Source organism: Dendrobium catenatum, unplaced genomic scaffold (genome assembly GCF_001605985.2).
Source record: "Dendrobium catenatum unplaced genomic scaffold, ASM160598v2 fragScaff_scaffold_1390, whole genome shotgun sequence".
Lineage (NCBI taxonomy): Eukaryota > Viridiplantae > Streptophyta > Magnoliopsida > Asparagales > Orchidaceae > Dendrobium > Dendrobium catenatum.
The window spans coordinates 606,653-613,113 of NW_021319852.1; positions in this window are offsets into that span (position 1 = coordinate 606,653).

Here is a 6,461-nt window from a genome sequence, read left to right on the forward strand (position 1 = left end):
CTCATCAAAGATAACATTCATAACACATTAATAAGTGGCCCCAGCATTCTTGAGACCGAAGGATATCACCTTATAACAAAATACACCTATAAGTGTACGAAATGCAATAAACTTTTCATCCTCGAGGTCCATCTTTATCTGATTATAACCAGATGAATCATACATGAATGAGAAAATGATATGAGATGATGTTATATCCACCATAAACTCGGGGATACAAAGAGGAAAATCTTCTATAAGCTATGCATTATTCAAATCACGAAGGTCAATACAAACATGTATATGTCTGCTCTTCTTTTGAATAGGGACGATGTTGACAACCTAAGTAGGGTACTTCTCTTCACGAATGAAACCAACTTTTATAAGCTTCTTAGTTTTGGAAATCACCTGTTATTCAATCTCTAACCACATTGTACTAGGTGACTGCTTAGCATGGATTGCATCAAGCTCAATGGCCAACTTATAGACTGCTACCTTTGGGTTTAGACTGGGCATTTCGGTGTAATTTCAGGCAAAACAATCTTTAAACTTTGAGAGTAACTAGATGTAATCTTAAGCCTCTAAATCAGACAGTAAAGCTCTATGAAAAATAGGCCTAGGATCTGACTCAGTGCCTAAGTTCACCTCACATAATTCTTCCATGGAAGAAGTAGTGGCATCTTTGAACTCGCTTAAAGCATCAATGACCTTGTATTCATCATTATTCAGGTATTCTTTATCAGCAAGATAAACAACATGATAAAAATAAAAAATAGCAAGAACATTGGCATGAGTAGATTGACTTTTTCCCATATAACCCATACCTTCTAGGTTTCGAAGGAAATCATTTCGCCAAACCCGGGCTTGCTGTACAGCTCATTCATTGGACAAGGCAGAATGAATGAGACCCAGGACTATGTAGCCCTTTATAATAGTGGAAAAGTAATAAGGGGCAGTCGTAACCTCTATATCTATAGTGGTCTCCTCCAGACCCTAACTCCTAGGACCCAATGGGGCACCTATACTATGGGATAAAGTGGCACACTCCTTAGACCATGCTGGCCTTAATGACTCATTTAGTGGATGCCTAGGGAGTTCGCTAGTCTATAGTGAATCACCAGTACTAGTAGAAGGAGCATCAGAAGGTCTTTTATAGGAATCCTCGACTCTCATTCAGCTCATTTGATGGAGAATAAGTTGTCCACCAGTAGTCTGATGTTGGAAGTCTTCTTCCTCATATGAGCTACTTTCAACAACTAATCCACCCTCATATTAAGTACTTACAAAAGGTAGGAAGTGAGTCATAACCAACGAAATCTGGAGGTGTTGAAGGGACGAAATAATGAATAACACTGATCATTTTATCATCCGAAGAGTCAAACTCGACAGTTAAAGAGGAAGTATAAAGGTGTGGGGGAGGAGTTTGAGTGTCGTACTTCTGTAGTTCGAGGGTCGACCCGTTACCACTACCTCGTCCTCCCCTATCTCTACTAGAGGGAACATTATGCCTCACTATAAATTGAAAAGGAGCTCAATCAGAATGTGCAGTGGAACCACTCGCCTTAATACTGACCTGTGATGAACTCTGTACTAATGATTGTATAGGATCCTTTGCAGGTGACTACGTAGGACCCTGTAAAATATTAGCAGGTGTCACTAGTGACTAGATAGGTGGATGTCTATGATCCGAGGTACATAATAATTGACGTCATCGTAAATAGAGAACTCGTGCACATAAAAGGGCTAGGTATCTCCAGGAATGGTATACTCAACATCATTCCTCATATACTTCATATATTGGTGCAAGGTAGAGGGCACCATTCCATATTCGTGGAGTCAGGGCCTTCTTAAGAGAGCCCTATATGAAGTATCATCCTCAATTGCATGAAACTTTGCCTCAGTTAGGAAATTCCTAAACTTTAAAGGCTGGGAAATAAACCCTACAGTGTGCTATCCTTGGTTATTGAAGCCTTTCAACATAATCTTATCAGACGTGAGCTTCAAGTGACCTAAGGAGAGGCCCTTTAAAGTTTTATATGTAAGGATGTTTAATAAAATCCCTTGGTTGATGAGGACCCTATTCAACTCATAACTATTGATTTCAGTAGTGACATAAAAGGTATGGTTATGCTCAGAATTCCCCATAAGAATATCACAATTTGAAAAGGTAATGCAAAATATCTTTCTCAAATGGCATGTATCCTCAACAGAATTAGAAGTAAAGAATGCTTGATAGGACTCTGATTCAAGTAAGACTTTCACCAGTGTCTCTCTTAATTCAGGGGACATCATTAAAGCATTGTAGATACTAAGAAGAGATGTAATTTTTCTTTGATGAGCCAACACATTATAGTCTATCTCCAACCGAGGGTATTTCCCTTTATCCTTTGATTACTCTTAGCGGTAGGATCCTCTTGATGGGTAATAATATTTTTATCTTTTTCTTTTGTATTTTTAGCCATTCGAGGTGGGAGGACCTTCTTTGAATGCAAGTGAACTTCCTGTATAGAGTCATCCTCAACAGGAGATTCACTTAGCTCTAGGGTGGTGGCTTATGCTGGCTCTAAGAAGAGTGTTTAGAGTGGATTCTTTGATTCATTTTTTGAATCCATGTAACAACCATCCTCTGGAATGATAAAAACTGGTTCATCTTCGTACTCAAACTCATCTTCATACACATAATCATTTATATTATTAGAAGTATATAAAATATAAAAGTTTTAGTACTAGAAGAAGTAGAAGTAAAAGTAGGAGCAGAAAATCAAAAGTAGCCAGAATCACCTTATTCTATTATTTCATCATCAATCGAAAAGAGAATAAAGTCCTTCAGCATAAGCGCTAGAAGGAACCCTATCATCCCTTCTAAAGTTACAATAAGCTTATCTTTATTATACATTTTTTTAGTATATATAAAAAAAGGAGAAGAAATATGCTTAGTAGGCACTATAATAGAAGAAGAAGTAGAAAAAGGTAATGGCATAGTAACTGGGGCAACAACTGTCAACTTGGCCTGGGGAGGCCTCCTCTCAATTGCCTCTCTGAACTACATGGTCAATAATCTTCTTTATCATTCGAGAGAGTGCTAGCTGCCACTCTCCCTCAGAACCTCTGGGTGACCTGCTACTATTGCCCTGACTATCACTATGGCTGTCACTACGACTGAAACTGGAAATCATCTGAACTATCTGAGTAGTTTTGCCCTAGGGTTGCACTAACTCACTATCCAATAGATGTATCTTCCCATTGGATATAAGCCTCTAAACCTTATCCTTGAAAACATAACAGTCCTCTAAAACATGTCTGATATGTTTGTGAAAGGGGCAATAGAGTGGGTGGTCTGTCTGTCTGTCCCTCCTCCTCCACTCTATTATTGTTTAGGAATATTAAGATATTTTTCTTAGTAAGAAATTTAAATATTTTTCTCACACTTTTTCTTTTGAATGGATATTCCTTATTAAGCTTCTCTTGTAAGTATTGTTGACTCTCCGGAGTCCTACGGGAGGGTTTGGGCTTCACTGTTGACTGACCTGGTGAGTACAACTACTATGGAGGGGTTGAACTGACTGTGGGCCTCTTGCCCTTATTTGGTGTCCCATGAGTACTTTGCACCTCTCCTCTCCGAGGAGAAGGTGCCCCTGATGACTCCTACCATTGAGGTCTATGCGAAGGCTGACTCTCAACCTTCGTTAGCAACTTCTGAAAGGTTCTAATACTAAAACCCTTAAGGTAGGGTGGTATGGGACCATCGATGTTCTTTAATAGGATCTTCACTACATGCTTCTCCTGTAATTAAGGCTCACACTATAGGCTAAGGTTCCTCCATTTGACTATGTAATTTGGGAAACTCTCTTGAGGATATTATCTAGTCACAACTAACTCTCCAACTATGACCCGGTGCTCAGCACTGATGAACCTCTAAATAAAAAGTTGCTCCAACTCTGTAAAGTTGCAGACTGAGTCATTGGGGAGGTTAGCGTACCAAGCGAAGGCCACCCCAACTAGGCTGCTAATAAATATTCTCAACATCAAAGCATCGTTCCCCCCGATGTTACAACATATAGCCCGGTATTGAGCCACATGTTGCCTCGGGTTCCCAAACCTATTAAAACTTTAAAATATGGGGGAATAAAGCCAGGGGGTAGGGTTCCCTCTCTTACTCAACTGAGTATGGTCTCCTCCTGCTAACAACCTCTATGAACTTCTTGGAAGAAATTTCCTGCTCAACCTTTTAGGCTATCAAGTTTTAAATCTGTTTTGCTGATAGCTATGGAGACAACTATAAACTAGGGTGGTAGCTACTATAGGTGGTCATGTCACTAGTGGGGGTACTGTGGCCTCATCCCAGGATATAGTATGAGTGGATATGCCAGTCATTTAAGGCATCACCCCCAATGCTATCAACTGTGCGATTATCACTACCATGGCTCTAGCTATCTCTGTCATATGAGTCTGAAAGTATAGAATTGTAGCCTCTATGTCAACTGACCTGGAAGACTCACCCACCTCGAGCTCTCCCTACTCCTCATCATTGGGCTCTCTCTGCTCATTCGAGTGACCTAGACGGGTAACTACACAAATTCTATGTATTGGTAAGTCCTCATTTGACTCATCCTCAAGTACGTCCTCCTCGAAGAAGGTCTAATGAAGTGCTTATATGTGCAGACCCGATAAACCGTCGAGAGAAACTACAACATCTGCATTGAAAACCATTGGGACCACCCCGGACACAGAAGAAACAACTGACTCCAACTACTCAACTACCTCTGTTGGTTGTACTATTTCAACAGGGGTGTCTGCCCATCCTTGTCTTCAAACCCATCTACTATAGTGGGACCCAAAAGGGGTAACTTGCTACTGAGTGGCCCTAAATACTGAATTGATATGAGCTCTAGTAGGCTCCAACTACTATCTCGATCCATAACGATGAGGGAGTTATCCAACACCAGGAGTAGCTATCTGTGGTCAGACTGCCGGAATTGAACTAATTGGCTACCTAGGTGGTTGTCCTCTTTGCCACCTATACCTCTACCTCCAGGTCTACCTCTATAACTGAAAGGATGCTTTGGAGATCTAACAGAGTGACCTCTCTCGACTAACATGCCTCAATCTTATGCTAGGCAGATGATACTCCAAATCCTCTAAGAGAGGGTTCAGGCAGCATCGTCCCTGGGGGAACTAGCTCAAGGTAAAGTAGTAGTAATAGGAGGGGTTACCACAACTCGAGCGATGTACTCCTCATCACCATTATGTGTTAGTGGAGAGAAGAATACTCTATGGATTAATTCTATCTCAGGCGCAACTACAACGGCTAGGGTAGGATTAACTAAAATTGGTCATGGCTCCTACTATATGGGGACCACTCTCCTCTGAATAGGCTCCTTATGAGCCATTGCCTCTGCCATCCTCAGTCTATCTTCCTCAGATGTAGCCAAATGCAGTCTCCTATTCCTATTCCTCTAGGCCATTCTCCTAAGGTTAAAGGGGAGGAGGAAGGTATATCTGAACCCACTGCTTGGGGGACAAGGGGAATAGGAACTACTAGAAGTGTTTATGTCTGCTAGGCAGTCTCAGGGCGAGAGAGCTAAGTGAACAAAGAAGCCTTATGAGTGAAGAGCAAAGGAGCCTTGGTCTGGGCACCCCTCTTCCTAAAGGAAGAAGGAGGGGCAACCCAAACTCAAGCTTCCTCCACCAGAATAATAGGAGGTGTAACAACTGGCTACCGACACTGAGGAATTGGAGTAGCTGCATAATAGGTATAGTAGGTATGGACCTCCTAATAATTGGATAAGTAAGAGAAATCAGGAGTGGTCGAGGTACTGGCTGCCTAACCATAGGGCGCACTGGCTACATAGGAAGGGGAGCGGGACGAGTAGGAGCTCGGGCTGTCCACTGAGCCACTTGTCATCCAAAAGGGTGCATGGCTGCACGTCCTCTCCTCTGAGGAGGAGAGAATGCGGCAGCCTCAGCCAGGGTTGGCCCACCAAGAGTGACGAAAGCCAAGTTCGTGAAAAAACTAAAAGTGATCCCTATGACGGGTGGACTAGCCAATAGGGACTTAGGGAGAGTCGCCTATACGTCCAAGACAAAGCAAAAAGTCATGAAAGAAGCATGTGAAGCCATGACACTACTGCCAAAAATAATAGAGAATTGAAAAGATTAGTATGAGTAGAAATCATGAAAAAAGAATAGAATTTGATAGGGTACAAAATGGACTAGAAGGCCAGAAGGAAAGGGACCATAACTAGGGAAAACCTTAGATATGTAGGGAACCTAACTAAGAAAATGATCCTAACTAAGAAAAGGATGAACCTAATCTAAAGAGTACCAATTATAGAGTACACACAAGAAGAAATAATATGGTATCTAGAGATGGAGAGAGAAATGAGTCCCACCATGGTCACTAAAAACTTGTGGACCTTTAAAAGGAGACCGCCAACTATAGAGTGCAGAGGGTTTACGACAACATCACATCGAGGGATAGA